The following is an 18,648-nucleotide window of genomic DNA, read 5'->3' as shown; positions in this document are numbered from 1 at the left end:
TGTTATACTTCTTCTTGAACCCTAGTGCAATCCACAACAGCAGCCTTTAATTATGGGCACTTGGAAACCATTGTGAAAGCAGGTAAGGGGCAATATGGAGAGGGGTGTGCCAGTTATGACGATAATGACAATTTCCATCTTGAAAAGGAAAAAGAGAGTAACTTTAAACACACAGAGTGAGCTCACTGTGTCATTACACTTTCACTAAAAACTGATCTCAATATTTAGAGGCGATGATTTATAAGACCACATTATTTGTTTCTGCATTACATCTGAAAACACTGCCATTCAGTGAATGGTGGGATGCTGCTAGAGCAAAGTCACAAACCCAAACAACTGAATATTTTGTGGAGAATTTGGAGCAGAATGGAACAGTCCAGCAGAGACAAAGAAAATCATCACAAAGGCCGCAACACCTCTTCTGATCCACCCCCTCAGTGTAGGCAGTGAGAACACCCCAGCAGTGCAGCCCCTGCAGATGGTTCCACACTGCCAGGGCCAGCACAGACACAGCCAGGCAGGGCTGGGATGGGCACAGCAGGAGAAGGTGAGGATTTAGCACCTTCAGGAGAGCCACGAAGGGGCTGCAGAACCCTCTCAAGTGGGAAAAGGGTACAGCCATCACTGTCCTTATGTCAAAAGGGCATATTCCCTGCTTTTCAGTATTGCAGGGACTTCCCAAGCCTGCATTCCTTCCCTCTTCAAACATTGGTTGTAATTCATTAAGCAACTTTAGCAAGAACCTGTTAGGCATGCAAAAAAAATGTACTTCTGTGATTGAAAGACCTTGCTAACAGTTTCACTTCTGTAAGATCAATCAAAAGCTTGAAATAGGATGTCATGTAGAACTAATGGTAGCTGCACAAAATCTAGAAGGGAAAGGCACTGAAAGAGTCAAGCACAGCAACATGAAACTGCCGATTTCTGCTTTAGGGACTTATTCAAAGCATTGAAATGAGAGAGGGTAGATTTGCCATCATTACACTGGAAGAATAAAGGATGCTTTAAGGCTCAGTACTTCAACCTTTGCAAAACTTTTCCATCACCATCCCAATGCAGACTTCAAAGTGAGGGTTGACTGGGTTAGAAAATTAGCCTTTTTCTTCAAGGAATTATTTTTGATATAATGTCAATACAGGAGATTACTGTAAGTATGAAAACTCATGTCAGTTGAGCAGTGATTGGAATGTGATTTCCTTGAATGATGGAAGTCTAAGAAACTAATTTCTGAGCTGTGAAATGTATGGGCTTATTTATCACCATGGATCCCTCATTGGGAGATTCTGGTTTAATAGAGTGTTACAGATATATATTTATATAATGCTTTTCATTTCACATCTGCAGACAATTATTATAATAAGCTCTCTCTCATGCTTTAAGATATGTTTGTTATTATCAGTAAACTTATGAGAAATTACTTACAGTTGCCAGTTAAACCTACATAGGAATTGTTACTGCACAAGCTGGGACTGCAAAGGTGATAGAGACTTGCTAACCATAAATTAGAAGACTGCACACACCTTGTAACAGCAGTCTAGCCAGAATGTAACACAAACTGTAAGTCAAGGAAGTGTGGGGCACCTAGGGCATTTTGCTCATTTGCCATATTGAGATTTGAGGGAAAGGGAGGAAAAAACCTGAACAAATTTATGGTTGTTTGAAATATGATTGTTCCTTAGATTCTAGTGGATTAAATAGGTTTTGCCCTTTACCTTTTAAGGTTCAGAGAGCTAGGAAATGCAAAAAAGGAAGATCTTTCCTTGGAAGCAATTGTTCTCTCTCACACTACAATATCTTTTCAATTAAAAAGAACACCAAAAAACAAGTAACACCAAAAAATGTAACCAAACAAAAAAAAACCTACACACATAAAACCCCAAACCAGCTTTTCTTCCCTTTCTTCCCTCACAGGATTTCATTAGAATTTAAGTATCTCCTCAGTAATGAAATCTATCTAAGCAAACCTATTGTTCAAAGAGTTCACGGCATCGTGTCATTAACAAATTAAAGCACTAACATTTTCAGTATTAGTTAAAGCTCCAATATACACTTTACTGTTGTCCTCTGCCACATTCATCCTCACCCCCTTCTCTCTACTCCCTCCCACCTTCCCTACTTTTCATCAAGAAAAGCTGAAACACCACCATCTCTTCAGGTTCCTTCAAGCAGGGCAGAGAGGAGGGAGTCAAACCAAGGTGCCCATGGCTGCTCGGGTGGAAAGAATGGACACACGGAAGGAGGGAAGGCAGGACAGCATTTTCCTCCCTTCACCAACTGCAGCCACCCAGCAGCACCCTCAGTCAAACACTGCCCACAGAGGTGAAAGGGGTGATGCACAGAATCCACCAGCCCATGTAATGCCCCATGTGCTGAAAAACTTGATATAGGTGAGACAAGCAAGAGTGCAGGAGTTCCAATGAATGCTGCTAGGGAGATTGAGACAATGTCTGCCCACGTTTCATATCAGCCCAGAGAGAGAGAAATTCTGGAGACTTCTAATATCACACCTCTGCAATGGTTACGGGATAGTTATTTCTACTTTTACTAATTGACGATGACTGTATCTGGGAAAGGTACTAAGCATCTGCTGCAAAGTATTAGACACTTTCCAAACATGTTTGCATAGAGGTGAAGGTTCTTTCCATCCAGGAACTCAAACATTTAAACAGAGAATGCTCCATCCTCAATGAAAGTCAGTGAAGGAGCTCAGGTTCCAACTGCAGGAATACAATTATGAAGATGATTAAAATTGGTATTCCCCAATATGAAGATAACCTGTCTTCACTTGAGCAGGCATTGCTTTTTATTCTTTGGCCTATCACAAGAGTCTGCTTTTAACTTATATGGTACCCTGGAAGAGATACTGAGAAAGTGACTATTTTGAAATATACTCAAGTTTTTGTATTATTTGTACAAAATTCCATGCACAAAAAGGAAGTAGCTGCATGAGTTAAAGGACTGTACAAAGACATGTTACTGAGCTTGGTATACACCTGCAAAGTTACATTCACTCATACAGGAACAGCAGTAGTATGCAAGAACAAGCCAAAACTTTATCCAGCCCAGCAGGAAAAGAATATAAAAACATGGTGAGGATAGATTGCTGTTGTCTCCATGCTCCAGTGTAAAAATCTCCGAGTCTGGAATTTAAACCTAACTTTAGGACAGAAGTTTTGTTTAAATCTTCCCTGAAGTTGAAAATATTGTGAACAACACCATCTTGTTGGTATATCAGCATTTTGGCATCTGCATTTTGACATCTACATTTTGGCAACAAGACTCTAGCCCTAGAAATAAAATGGAAAAAAGTGAATCATCTCAACAGTGGTCTGCTTGAAATCTAGTATCTTTCACTGTTAGATATGATCTAAAAATCATTTGATTTTTTTTTTCTTAATGGGAAGGATACACTCTCCAGTGAATGTACAAATGAGTTTCCAGTAATATTCTGCCAGATGCACAGATGGCATGAGATGAGAAAAGTGCTCCTTGTATCAAGTGTGTGATGATTTTCATAAAGTACAGGTTCAGTGGTTAGGAGCAATACATCTGTACTCATTTAAAACCCCTTTATACAACAGCATATTATCATGCTTCTCTTTATCTAATTATCACTTCTCCACAGGACAATGATCACAGAATTTTCTGCTATTGTGGTAAATGGAAAAATGGTGCATTATAGCCCTCCAAGAGTGCAAGTGAATTTCACTATCTGACCTATATGTCCTGCTATACAGACTGTAACCCACAGGAACACCACTGGCAGCAGGTTGCTGAAATGCTTTTAACCAGGGGAGTTTCCCCAAAAAGGTAAATTAAATCACATCTAGCTTCCATACAAATTCAAACAATCAGTAAAATTCACTTTTGTCCATCTCTGTCTTACAAGACAAAATGAATCAAATGACAACTAATAGACAGTTACTTAGCTTTCCTTTTAAAAAAATCTCAGCTGACAGAATAAACACAGCATTCCTAATAAACCTGTTCTAATGAAGCACTAGATTATGGATTGTATTTCCTAAGGCCATGTTCATGTTCTCACATTTGGTCCTCCCTTTATATGCAACACTGAGAATCAGAGGATGTACACTGTCAGAAGGATGGGCACTGTCTGCACTCTTACAAACTTTCCTCTTGTTGCAATCCCTTAAAGGAAGTAGCATTTTTTGGTTGTTTTATCATTGAATCATATTCAGTTTTTGATTTGCTGTTATTTTGAATTCTGGTCTAATATTCAATTTCTTGCAGCACACATACATCCTCTGATGATGTTGATAAGAAAAAGCCCTTCCCCAGCTCCTAGCAGATGCATGGAAGATGGGGACTGACAATCATTACCCTTCCTCTACTCCCTGCTAGTATCCCTCCATGCGCCATGACAGAAAAGCCTTTGTCTCTCACCTCTGCAAGCGGTCCTGCTTGTAGAAATGTTCACTGAGCTCCCTGTTGAGCTCTTATTTCATCTCCATAAATGCCAGCCTTTCTGAGATTTCTGAATCAGAATTAAACTATGTCCAAGTTGTGAAAAGCTGGAAATGAGGTGGCTTAAGGAAAGGGCTGGGAAAAGATATAGCCTGGGAACATCTGATTAAAGATCTGGAGCTCAGTTCCTAAATACTGTGCCCATGTGAGGCATAGTGCATATGTGAAGAAAAGATGTGTCAGCATGTAGCTGTGGCACTTTCCCCCACTTAATAAAAGAGCAGTCACATCTCTCTGATTATTTTCTAGAGCACAGAAAACCATAATGTGCTCAAATGATCTCCCAGGTACCACACAGAACATTTAGCTTCTATGTGGTCACATTGTGTACCCCAAAGTACAGCAAATAAACTTCTTGGGCTTGTACAGGAAAACGTGGTTTTACCTCCAGCTGATGTGGGGCAGCCCAAGCTGCAAAGCCAGCAATCCTCACAGGGCTGAGGAGAGCAGCTGCAATGAAACTAGTGAGAGGAGGGAACAGCTTTTATCAGAGTACAGCAATTGTGCTGGACACAGCCCTGAACTCCCAATGTAACAGGCAACAGTTGTTACAGACACGCTGCTGACTACAAAGCTACATGTTTTGTGCAAGACCAGAAGCAGGCCATGCAAAAGTTTTCATGTTCCCATGGCAAAGAGATAACAAAAACAAATGTCTCCTTTGTCTTTTGTATGATTTAGCTTTCTATCAGAGAACAGCAGGACTGAAAACACACCGATAGAGCCTGCTAAGTGACCTAAAGAACCAGCAACAGGAAAAGATCTTTGAGTGTGATTGAAGATACTCAAGTTTCAATAGATGGATCTACAGAGTCGGGTACTGCAGCACAGCCTGGGACTGCCACAATCCCCACTGCCAGCTGGAACAGGAATTAAAGGCAGAAATGAATGACTCTTGCAAACGAAACAGAAGCAACAAATGCATAATTTGGGAGTTCCCAACTGCTCAGGGAAGAAGCAATAACTGATAGAAAGCTAAGGGCTGCTGAGAGCAGCCTAACATTTCATCAGTAAAGGAAGATTTACAGTCAGCTGGGCAAACTGGGACAAGAAACTGTCTTTGGGAATGTGCCTCACAGAAATGCTGCAAACTGAAGCATAAAAAACATCTTTGAAATGCTATGTATGTGAAGCATTAGACAATTAATACAGAAAACTTCAGATTCTGCAATGCCATGAGCATCTGAAACAGATAAAAACCTAATTTATAGAGACATATCTAGGGCCCTGGAGGCACAAAATAAAATAATTTAGATCATAAAGCAAAGAAACACTGGTGTTAGAATTGGTATGATAAGCAGTTAAGGAAGGGGGTTGTCACAGGACTCATAATGCAGTTTGTACCTACATACATCCTGAACTGCCTTTGACTACCTTGTTTACTTTGGTTTTAAATGGTGGCCAAGGGTGTGGGTTGGAGCACCAAGAGCTCAAAGGGTTTCAACTGAAAACATACTGACAGCCCCAAGTATTAAGAAATGTCTTCTGTTACCCAGACACACCCAGGTGGGGCCAAATCCAAGAAGGAGCACAAGAGCACACATAACAGCCATACACCAAAGCACTGCTTAGCCAGCATCCTATTTCTGTCAGGGACTGGCAGAACAACAGGGTAAGGACACAATGCTGTATCATACCCTCAATACCTTTTCCAGCTTTCACATAAATGCAGTCAGGGGCTTCCTAAGTCTACAGGTTGTGTCTTTGTATTTAATGGCTTGCTCATCAATTGTCCAAGCACTTACTGAAATTATATTTAGCTACAAAAAACCTTCTCAGGCCAACACTACAAAAACCTCTTGCCTGTAGAAGTGTTAGTGAACAGTGAAAGATGGTCCCTTCCTCCTCTTTTAAAATCAGCACCTAAATAAGTTTTTCTGCTTATTTCCATTTGAGGGACTAAAATAGACAGTAAGACACAATAGGAGGGCTTTCTAGTTCAGATATCCTAGCAAGACTATTCAAGCTTTCACAAAAATAGCCAGATGACAGAAATATATATTTAAATAATGTCCATAGAAATGAAACATTTACATATAAACAAGCATATTCCTTCTAGCATTTCATTTATTTAAAAAAAAAAAAAAAAAAAGCAAAGCTGTTACACATTTCCTTATTTTTTTTTCTTTCTTTTTTTGGTGAATCTAGGCATCTGCTTTACTTTCAGAAACTGAATGCTGTTTCCACTAGCCTCATCTATCCTTGAAGCACATAACTTACACTACAAACTATTTCTTGGTGTTCTGAACAGTGCTTTGTTCCTTCTCTTTGTTTTGTGCAAAGTAAACACTAATCCCCCTCCAGGCAAAAAAGACTTACTGCTTCTATCGAAGTGACAAGAAACTCAAAGATAGCCTAAAGTTATTGTCTAATAGAAATCAGAACCATAAAGTCACATCAGTCTTGATCCATCGGAAAAATATATAAAAATATATATAGGTAAATATACAAATAAAGCGTGAACTAGGAGAGTTTATACAATTGGCAATGAGAAGTCCTGAGTTTAAGTCTGGACCTCCACACAAACTGGACCACTAAGAAATCATCACAATTCACAGTTTGGATTCAGTGTCTCTACAGACCAAGGAAAGCAGTACGTAACACACAGAACATGGAAGATGACCAATGGCTGGAAGACAAACTCCAGCCTTTTTCTTAATTCTGATAACAGACACACTTTTAAGAAGCAATTTAACTACATTTTCTGCAAGTACTGTTTTCCTTCACCTATAAAAACTATTCCACATTTAAGGTGGCCAGAAAGAACAAAACAATAACTGTGGAAAATACTTGTACAACAAGCAAACTAATTATGCATATTTATAAGGCAAATCGTTTCACTTTCAAAAAAAAAAAAAAAAGGCTATATTGGATGAACATTTTAGTGCACAGTACATTTGGCAATAAGTCTAGCAGTGTCAGTATTCTGGTGAGGAAAATGGTCCTAAGGGTAGATACATCTAATGACTATAGGAGAACTGATAGTAGAGGAGAATTCTTTGATGTTTTATTTAAAAGTTTTGCTCAATAATTCAATAAAAAGATCCATTATAAATCAGGAAAGAGTAAGAACATGCCACAAGTACAATCCAGTAATGAATAAAAATCAAACCCACACAAGGACAGCAAGTATCAGTAATTTAGGCAGCATATAATTCACTACTTAACCCTAGCAAATTAAGTTATCTGGGGTATAAACCAAGATGGATCTAAACAGTGCCCCTGTTGTAACTGTGAGAGTGAATAGATGAAAAGTACACAGCAGCTCCAATATTTTCCTTAACAGACATACAATGATATGTCTGTTAAGGAAAATACAAAGGTCTCGTTTTTTTGATCACCTATTGATGCCAGATTTTTTTTCAAGATTCCAGGTGAGGCAAACATAAAAAGGAAAAACAAGGGGTATGTTTTTTGTTTTTTATATCTTTTTCACTCATCTCTGACCAAGGACTGGCAGCTCAGATAGGTATCCAATGCCTATTAATAAATCAAAACTATGTTGTGCACGAATTTCAAGAACATGATTTAACAGGATTCAACCCAAAAAGGGGATATACCTTTACTTTGTAGAAAAATATGTTGCTTTATTGCTCCTAAGTCTCAAAAAGAACATGCTGCATAATAGGACTGGATTTCTAGAATCTCTGGTGAACACACCTCCAACTTCCCCTCATGCTGCCTCTGTTTATTTTCACACACAGATGATTCAAAATACTAAACTCTTACATTCCAACATACCTAGCCATTCTGTACTTTCTAGCAGGAACTACAAAATTATTTTGCATAACCTCACAAGGAATCTGCGAGCATCAAAGAAACCAAACCAAATTAGGAAATTAATTTCCACAGAGTCTTCCATCAAAACACTGCAAGTATGTACATTTTCAACAACTCAGCATGTTGCTACATTGCCATTTGCCCATAAATTCCAATAATACATAGCTCTGGGATCCCACTAGCATCCTACAGAGTAAATAACAAGTGAGCTATGAATCTCAAGCCCCATAATCACAGTCATTGTTACCCTATCTTTGAATCTTAAAGATTTTTTTAAATTGCATTAGCTATTTTTATTTTATTTTTGTGCCAAAATAAGCAATTCTGAATGAAATTACACCTTTTGGTGTCAACTTCAACTGTAACCCTGTTATCAAACATCACTCTCTGTAAACAAGACCTCCAGGCAGGGAGAAAAAAAGAAAAATAAAGCAAAAAAATCCAACCTCAGGATCTCCTATTACAGCAGCAACATCTCAGCTAGATATAGAAGGCTAAGCATCCTGTGCTTCCTTCCTTCCCACAAAGTAATAATGCTAATATTTATTCTATTCCAGACAGTCCTGATTGTCCCTTTAGAATACATCATAATTGGTCCCAGATGCTCCTCTGTAGGTATTGATTAATAGCAATAATAGCACCTTTCTTTCTGACTCAGGTACCACTGAAGCACCCAAGGTCAATATCAACACAAACCAGAACTTAGAAGGACATGACAGTGGTAGCATTTGCAAGTATACAAGATTTTGCTTTAATCAATCTCCTACTACTTTATATTCCTAATCTGAAGGCAAATGCCACTAGGTTGATATGTCTTCAGGTAAAGAATATCTGCCTCCATTTTATTATCCTAACAGGATTGTGGAAAAAAAAATCAATTAAGAAAATCCATGTCTCTAAAAGATTACTTAGGAACAAGCTCTGAGAATTGTATAAACCTTCCTTATGCTACAATGTAAGGCATAATAACTCAGAAGCCAGATAAAATGAGAAACATAAGCCTGAAGAACTAAATGCAAGTGAAGCCAAATTAAACCACCTCCTGCTAAGCCTCTATTTCTTCGTGCTTCTGTAAAGCTGTAGTAGAGCCCTGTTCTGCTTACATATATGGCAGTGGAAGTTAGAATTTGTTATACTTGCCATTACCTAAATTCCTAAAAGTCAGATCTGGCAGTCATCTAAATTATGTTCGAAGTTAAAAAACAAAAAGTTTGTGTTGTAAAGGTAACATCTTTGAGCTTATTATAACTGTAGTGTTTGGGGTTTATGCTAATGTTATCGTATCCAGGTATTCATTTTCAGGAAGGCTGGATTAATTTACTGTACCATGAACTAGCTCTGACTTGCCAGATTTACTTCTTCTCAAGTAGAGCTTGTTCTTTTAAACAAATCATGTAAAAACATCATTCACATACACAATGTCCTCTGTTGCTACATATTTGAATAAGCAAAGTGTAAAGGCATATTTCTGCATAACAATGATCAATCAGTAGTAAAGTGATGAACAACCATTCCAGGTGGTTTGCCCACAAATAAGTTTCCTCTCCACTTAAATAAGAGACAGTTAGGAGGTTATTTCCAGCTACAGTTTATGTGTATTCATAAACAAAACCAAATGGTTACCTCAGAGAAAGTTACAGCTGATATTAACACTACACTTACTTCTCCTACATTACAATTTCTCTTATGTCATGACCTAAGCTGAGTGTTTTCAAAGACTTTCAATTAAATGCAGCTTGACTTCTTCAGCATCTGAGAGACCAACATCTGAATACCTTTATTATGTAGTTTACATTTTATTGCTAGTGCAATAGTGTGCCATAAGCTGATGGTTATAGCCCAAACGTGAAAAGGGGCATATGGCTCCTGTCAGACTATTCCGTTTATTTCATCTTTACAGCTGTTATGGAAGCAAACAGAAATTTTAGGTAGAACTCTCAAAACTTGAATTAGTTTCTGTATGCATAGCTATTTATGCTGAAACATTTCACTTAAACAAATACCTCATTGCAGTTGGCACAATCAAAAGCAATAGAGTTTGTTTTCCCTTTCAGGATACGACTTGTCAGTGATCCTTCACACAAATGCAGCAGTGCTTTGAGACATGCTATGACAACATACAAAGTGCTACTGCCTGATCCTCAGAACTTTCAAAAAGAAAGGATTAAAATCTTCTGTAAGAGCTTCCCCAAGGGCCTGATGAAAAAGCCACATTTAATATTACTGCCAAAGTTCACTGGGGCTCCATCCAGTGTACAATAAAAGTAGATCTTGTGCTAAGTAACAATATTTGCCTCAACTTTCTCTGGTCTTAAGCTGGGTCCCCCTACCAGGAACACAGCCCACAATCAGATGGGAAGCCTGGGGCTACTTAAAGAAAACATTCACTCTTGTCAGCTTTCTGACAGCTTTTAAACAAGCAGATTAAAACTGCTTCCAACTTTTGAACATTAGAAATGGTCTCAGCAAAAACAGATCTGTAAGGCACAGAAGGTTGCTGGCAGTGAGAAACAAGTTGAATCAATAAAATTTACTGCCTTGCCATCTGATGGAAGAAAACACATCTCTTCAGACTGTAGCAAATAGATGCAAATATGTTTTATTCTAGCAAAATATTTGTTTCATCACATCTGGAAAGATTATAGCATTGCTCCTTTCCTTACCAGCAAATAAAAGCAGCAGCCTGGTAGTACAGGCAGAGAAGATTCATGCCTGGAGTACCAGCTTACGGAATCCTGCAATTTCATCCAAATCTGTGCTTCCAGTTTTTGATCACCAAACACAGAATGCACGCCCAAGCATGCAGACAGCCTAATTTAATTGCTTTAACAAACACCTCTCTTCTCCATGGCTGGGCTGTAACCTCAGGCCCACTGCTAGACCCACAGGACATGCATGCCTTCCAAAACGGAGCTGTACATATCCCAGGGCTCAACCAACACTGTTGCTCTTCAATCCATGCACTTGCTTTATCTACAGTAAAGCCTGCTGCTACTGCTCCCAACACCATTCTACAGGGGAATTTGGAAGCATAGAAGGGCTTCACAGCTTGGTGTACATTGAGCTTTTAGGACAGAATGCTCTTATGAATTGACTGTGCCCATTCTGGGTGCACTTGTCATCAGCATATATCTAGCAACCAAACACATGCTATGAAAACACATCTGTGCCCAGACAGGAGTATTAATAACCAGGAGGAATAAGTGTGCTTCACATTTCTATTAGCCAGGTATTAACTTGCTGTAAATATTAAATTTGCTGTAGTTTAGACAGCTAAATGCAAATTAATGGAAAGCTTATGGGAACATAAAGAGACTATGCTCTTAATGATCTTAATACTATCTTTCAGCATACCAGTGGGAATTATGGAGAGATGCATTGTGAGATACTATTTCTAGTGCCATTAGAGCCTTAAGACACACGGATAAAAGTATAAGATAACATAAGTATGCATAAGGAGGATTTTAGTAACTCTTAATAACTTCTTAATTATAAAAGTGTTTCTAATACAATTGTTTCCAGCATGTAATTTAAATTCAATGTTTAAAAGGAATAGAAGTAATGAGCCAGTTTTATTAGGATTCCTTATTAGAATATGTCAGTTCTGCAAATTAGCAGAAGCTAATATTTCGGTATCTGCCATGGTAGAAGACAAATGGTTAGAAGACAAACAGCAATGATTCTTTGTTCAGCTATGTTCTGTGAGAGAAATCAAGCACCTTTTCTAATATATGCCACTTAAAAGCATTGAGAGTGAAGAAAGAAGAAAATTTACGTCTATAAATTAGTACGGGAAAAGCAGCTGAATAACTTTATATGGTAAGACAAAATATGTATCCTAGTTATAAAGGAGACCATTTTGTTTTTGCAGAAGAGATAATTGTTCTAGACAAGAGTGGAATAGATCTTCTCTAAGTAAATTAAATGGCTCCTTTTTAAGTTACTTCTAAATGGAACCATAACAATCTGGCAAAGTTCCACCTGATAACATGAAAGCTCAAAACAGTTGTTTCTGCAATTACCTACATTGCCTAAATTTAGACCAGTCCCATGCAAGAGTTTTGTGACAAGGTTCAGCCCTTACACCACAAAAGTATGATGAAAGACACACTCAGTGTCATGGGCAATCAACTCTACAGCAATCAACTCTACAGAAAGGCCCCAGGTAACCAACAGACTTCCTCACAAAGCCATTATAGAAGCAATTCACTAGCTTAGAAGAGAAAGCCTTACATAATTTTTGTCTCTTTTTGAGAGTTGAAGCTAGTTAGAAGTGTGTGGACAAAAAAAAAGCCCAGCTCCCTTATTTGCACTGTCTGGTGAGGTACACGGGGAATATACCAACAGATCTTTTAAGTCACAAATTCCAGGTGCAGTTAGGCCTATGAAGCAAAAAAGTCAAAAGTTCCCAGTGGTCTTGACCAGTCTGTCAACTCTGCTTCTTGTATCTTTTCTGGAAAGCAGAGTTTCAAAAGCCTCTATCTCAGGCATTAGAAAGAAATCCATAAGCATTCATTCTGCATACCTGAGTGGGGACAGAGAGGACACTGCTTATGAATGCCAAGAAAAAAGCAAAAAAGAACTGTCTTAGAAGCATGAATACCAAAGCTATGTAGCATCCTCTGCCCTGCCATAGGTATGCAAGGACCTTGCTACATCTCTTTTTTTTTCAGGAAGGAAAAAAGCTTAATGCTATTTGTGGGGCAAGTGATCAAAGGTATCAACCTCTTTCCAAGAAACCACTCAACTTTTCCCTTTGTTCAATCTAATCTCTACTTGCAAACAACAATTTTCCACACCAGTGCTGCCATACAAATCCTGCTGGACTGTGCTAACTGGAGCCTCAGTCAGAATTTAAGTGCAAGCATCACAAAAAAAAGTGAGCCTCCTTCTGGGAGCCCACTAAGGCCTTGCAGCAACACTTCTCACAGGGGAGCAGAGGCTTCTCAACTCTCACATCCCTTGCCAAACACCATTGCAGATCAAGTAGGTCTGCCCCTCTCATGGCACAATTCTCTGCGGACCTCCCATTTGAGCCCAGCCTTTCCTTACTCAAAGCCAAACCATAAAATTCCAGCTCTCATTTTGGTTCCTCCAGCTCCCTGTTTCCTCTCAGTTCACATGGACTGTGATTTTCATGCAGCCAAGCACTATCACTAACTCCACTACATGGGTTTTCTTCCATCATAGGTCTTTCCTGCCCACCTCCTCAGCAGTCTCTACAGGCTCCTCAAACCCCCAGGCACAGCTGAGAGCTAACTAGGTCCTCAGGCTCCACTGAGCTTCCTTCCTGCTAATTAAGGTTATACCTCTGCAGTGAGCCAACCCCACAGCAATTTTCCATCCCTATTGTGAAAAGAGGGCAGACTTCTGTAATGTGTACAGAAGACATTAAGGAATTTTTAGGTTGCATTTTACATGGAAGAAGGCAGGAAACAGACTGCTTTCTGTCATTGCAAAGATTTGCAGTGGTTTCAGAAGTACAAGTTTTTTTGCTTTGAGATAGATCCTTATACTTTAAAACCCTACAGGAATAAAATCAGATAGACCTGTTAATTCCAGAAGAATAAATAGTTTTAGTTGTTCAGCTGAGATACAAGAGACTCTATTCAAACTGATTTTGACCTCTGTCCCTTAGATTTCAAATGAGTGTCCCAGCTGTTTGTGCATGCTTACACACATGACATGTACTCACTTTTGACTATGTCATTGAATGTCATTTACACTGGAGAAGTTTCCAGTGAACAGGTGTGTTCTTGTGGATACTGCTGAGTTACCATACTAGCCCTCCCAACAGCAAACAAAACCACTTCCCTCCCCAATAAAACATGAGATTTTTGTCTTAAATGCTGCAAAACTGAACACAAAGTACTCTTGCCACCACGTGTCACCAAGTTCAGAAACAGCAGTGAGGAGCTGCTCCTTAACCCAGTATGGAAGTACACAATTGAATGGCCCAGTTCTTCATTCTTGCATGCAAAGGAAGTAACCTCTACAGCCTAGTGGTTAAATCTGCTCAAGAGGGGGCACATGGATTTCAGTCCTTCTTTTGGCAACTATCCTACGTCAACTATTTGGAAGAACCAAGCTCCCTCACCTTCCCTTTGAGAGTCCTCTCACCAGCAAGTGACACACTCACTCTTCCTGATCCAAAGCATATTTAATCATTTCATGCAAAACTTCAGTAAAAGGAATTCAGTAAGCAGAATACTTGAACACTTTATAGTCTCACAATTAAGGCATTGCATTTGGAATTCCTGCAGGCAGTAAATTAAATGGACTTTGTGCACCTACTGTGTGCATTAATGCTCTAATCATTAAGCCCTTGGATAAACAAGGAGAGGGTACAGGCCACTCTTCCATTTTCACTACTCTAAGAAATAAAATTTTTCCATGTAAACTTCATTTTAAAACAAACAAAAAAATATGTGAAGCAAGTCAACCCAGCAAGCAGCAAAATACTTTTTCTACCCTTTCTCTACCTGACCCTTCAGACCACTGTGTAGGAATGTAACTGTGTCACATAGAGTCACCTGGATATCCACACTCTCTGAACATCCATCCCTTCCAGAGACACTTGTCTTTAGACCACCCACTTCTCTTTCTAGACTGGTATCAAAATTACACAGTTAAGTATGAATCAGATATCCACAGATTAGTTTATTAAGTATTGTGGCTGTTCTCCCAAGCCTATAGAATACCCTTTGCTCCATATTTCCTCCACTAAAAAGTACCACTGTTCCTGAGCTACTGTGTGGGACCCTGAGCTCATTAAGTCCAAGATGGTGACAAGATTAATTTCCAGTTATGAAGGAGTTATCTCATTGTTGAACATCACTGGGACCTTGTCACCATCATATTTTCTGAAAAAACCTCTTTGCCCAGGATTTCTCTCCTGGGAAGCTGAGAAGCCTCAGAGAAAAGGGAAAACAATATTACCTCATTTTCTTCTCCTGTGTTTTGCTGCTTTGGAATGTGGTTGGAGATTGTTTATCCAACATGTGAATTGTTTTTACTTAATGACCAATCACAGTCAGCTGCATCAAGGCTCTGGAGAGAGTCATGAGGTTTTCATTTGTAAAGCCTTCTGTCTGTATCCTTTTTCTATTCTTTAGTACAGTTTTAGTATAGTATTCTTTAATATAATATAGTAACATAAAATAATAAATTAGCCTTCTAAGAACATGGAGTCAGATTCATCATTTCCTCCATCAGGGGACCCCAAAAATACCACAGGACCTATACAGATGAGAGAGCTCTCCAGCACCACCAAGTCTGAGACACCCAAGGGCATGGCACATGGTCTGTTGGAACTTTATTATCAGAGAAGCAGCACTTCTGGGTTACTGATCCTTCAGTGCAAAATTTAACATCACATACATAAATACCACTTAAATCCATTGGTAGAACTAACCTTTGGACCTTTAACAAAAACCCCAAAACTTAACTTCAGCATGTATATTTCTCTTTTTTGCCATGTTTCACTTTCCTGTCTTACCTGGGAATTAAAAGAGCCAACAAATTTACAACAGGGCTGCAAACCAAAGTTTGGAAATTAAAAAGACAGAAGACCAATTTGCCTAACATCTACCCCATGAATGAACCCCAAATTTCTCTGGCATTTATCCTTAAAGCAAGCTTGACAGTGGGGGAGCACGAGGGTGAAATGCTCAAAGGCAGAATTGTTCTGAGATAATCAGTTTATGCTCATTGCCAGAGTGTGCCAGTCACTATGTGCCCAGCACAAACTCCCTGCCCTGCTAAAGGACAGCAAGGCTCTGGAGGTTACTGCTCATGACTGAAGCCTCACTGTGTCACGATATAAGCTAGCAAATCTGTAATGAATCCATGCCAGTGCATTATAGTGAAGGACAAAATAAAAAACAATGCAGACTAGAAATTCATAGGATAGCTGCTTCCCAGATACTGAAAACATCTAACTAAATGCTACTTTGAAATCTGTGCAGCAGGCTCCTTGACTAACACTTGGCTCTCAATAAAGAGATTACTGTAGGATTAAGCCTTACCTTGGGAGGTAGAAAAGAAACAAATCTCTAATTATCTCTACTCTTGTACTCTGGCCATGATTTCTCTTTCTCTGGGGAAAAATAAGCTTTGTACTGTCTAAAGTTTAATGTGTGCATTCTTTCAGTTTATTTTAATGTATTTTAAAGTATTAATTAGATAACTTGTTACTTTTATATTCTAGTTTTTATATGTACTTCCTAATAGGAATATTTTTTGTGATTGTTCTTGCAGCATATACACATGCTCATGCTAAAAAGCCCTTTTATAAATATTTTACTCTGTGACCTCAAATTCCCTTTTATGTATGGCCTAACCACTGAACCACTGCAGGAGAAGGAATTTTCGATTTGCAATCACACAGCTTACTTTTTGTTACTATTTAACCAAATTATTGACAAATATTTGCAAGGCAAACTGTCTGTTAATGACTAAACACCATCAAGAACAGAAATAACCTTACTCATGTAGAGAGGAATGCCATCCAAGAGGCAAAACTACTATCTTGTTCTTCCTCCTAGGGGCAAAGTTGAAGCTGGAAGAGAAATAACTGAGGAAAAGCCCCCATAAGTCTTGATCCTGAAAACTAAAATCACGGCTATGCTGAGTGAAGAGGGAAGGAAACTGAAGGACCTGCTTTCTCATAATGTCAGAGAAGACTCAGTATGTGATTCTCAGATAGAAAATGAGAAGTTCACATCAGGCTGGAATTGCAGTTTTAAATAACATTAGAAAAATGCATGAGAGGGTGCTTTTGGTTGATTTGATAAAAAGGAAAGAGAAATGCAGAGACATGAAGAGAAAAAAAAATAGAGAAATGAGGAAAACTAACAAGGCATCACACGGAGGTATAGGAAGATAGTAAGGAAAAAGCATCAAGAAGATGTGAGAGAGAAACATGGATTGTTGCATGAGACAGATAACCAGATACTGCACATGCAGCAGAAAATAGAATAACCAGGAAAACTTACTAAGCTACACTAAAGAAACAAGCCAGAAAAGGAAAAAAACAACATGAAAACCAAAGAAAACCATAAGTTATCTGTCCTTTTCTCGTTTGTATTAAACCTAATCTAAATTACACAGAATATTGTTTGATTTAGAGGAAGGCGGGAAGGTTCTACAAAATGTTTTGCTTTGCATTTCCCTGGAAAAAAAAAGTGTCCAAATCACAATTTTCCTTAACTATTTCTATTCTGTTAGAAAAAGGAGAACAAAATCTATTATGCTGAGTTAAACTGAATTGATGTTTAGTTTGCCTAACCAATCAATGCCCTTGTCTGGGGTTAATCTATAACTAAACTTCTCCTGGGTGAATTGTTGCAGAGCTTCTGGGGAGTTATTGTTCAACTACTATGTTCTATTCAATGGATTTGCTTTCCCAAGGAGAATTGCAGCTTTCCATCTGCCAAAACCGTTACATTATACAGTACTTGCAAGAAAATCCATATGTCATGGGACACAGCACCTAAACAGACACCTAGCCTGGAGATGAAACTGGGAATAGGCCACAGAACACCTTCAGAGATGTCCCCATTCCCACTTGTAGTTATTATTTGCTTCCAGTCCACAGCCTTATAATGGTTTTCTATTTCCTACTCTCACATCCTTTCACACCCAAAGATACTTGTCTAGGCTCCATGCTCTACACCTCTTTCCAAATTTCTGCCACCTTCTCTCTGTTCCCTCCTTTATTTACTAGACACTGCCTGCTAGACAGCCTAGTATGTCTGCAATGAAAAGTAATATTCTCTCCTGGGCATTTTGGGCACATCAGCCTGTCCAGGAATCTTAATTCTCAAATGGCTGCCACTCAGACCCTTTTCATGAGCCCACAAAACAAGCCTCTTGGCTGATGCTAGCTAAAGGGTTGGTAGAATATGTGAGTAAACCATTACGTCCTTGGTGTGCGCTGGCAAAGAGCATACATATTCATAGGGTTTAAAAAATAAATAAATAAATTTTTTCAATGACGTGTTGTGATGTATATACCCAGGAATGTAACATATAAGTATATGTTGATGATAAGAAATGCTTTCAGCTGCCACTGATTTTTTCCTTGTCCCTAGGACTTGCTACAGATGTAAACAGATTTCCAAAAATCTATTACAAAAAATATAGCATGTACAAAAGAAATTGTGTTGGATCATAGATCAATTGTAACTAGATTACTTCTGTTTTGTTTTCTTTAAGAAGTAACTTCATGTATTTTACAAACTAAAGAAGCCTGCATGTAAAATTAACTTCTATGTACTGAAATGTGTAAGTCATTTTAGCCCTTCCTTCTGGAATCAAACCTCACTGTAAAAACCTTTTCGAAGCTTCCCTCCAAAGAACATTTGTGTCTGAATTATGAGA

The sequence above is a fragment of the Zonotrichia leucophrys genome, chromosome 4 (genome assembly GCF_028769735.1).
Source record: "Zonotrichia leucophrys gambelii isolate GWCS_2022_RI chromosome 4, RI_Zleu_2.0, whole genome shotgun sequence".
Classification (NCBI taxonomy): Eukaryota; Metazoa; Chordata; class Aves; order Passeriformes; family Passerellidae; genus Zonotrichia; species Zonotrichia leucophrys.
Note: the sequence above shows the minus strand (reverse complement) of the source record.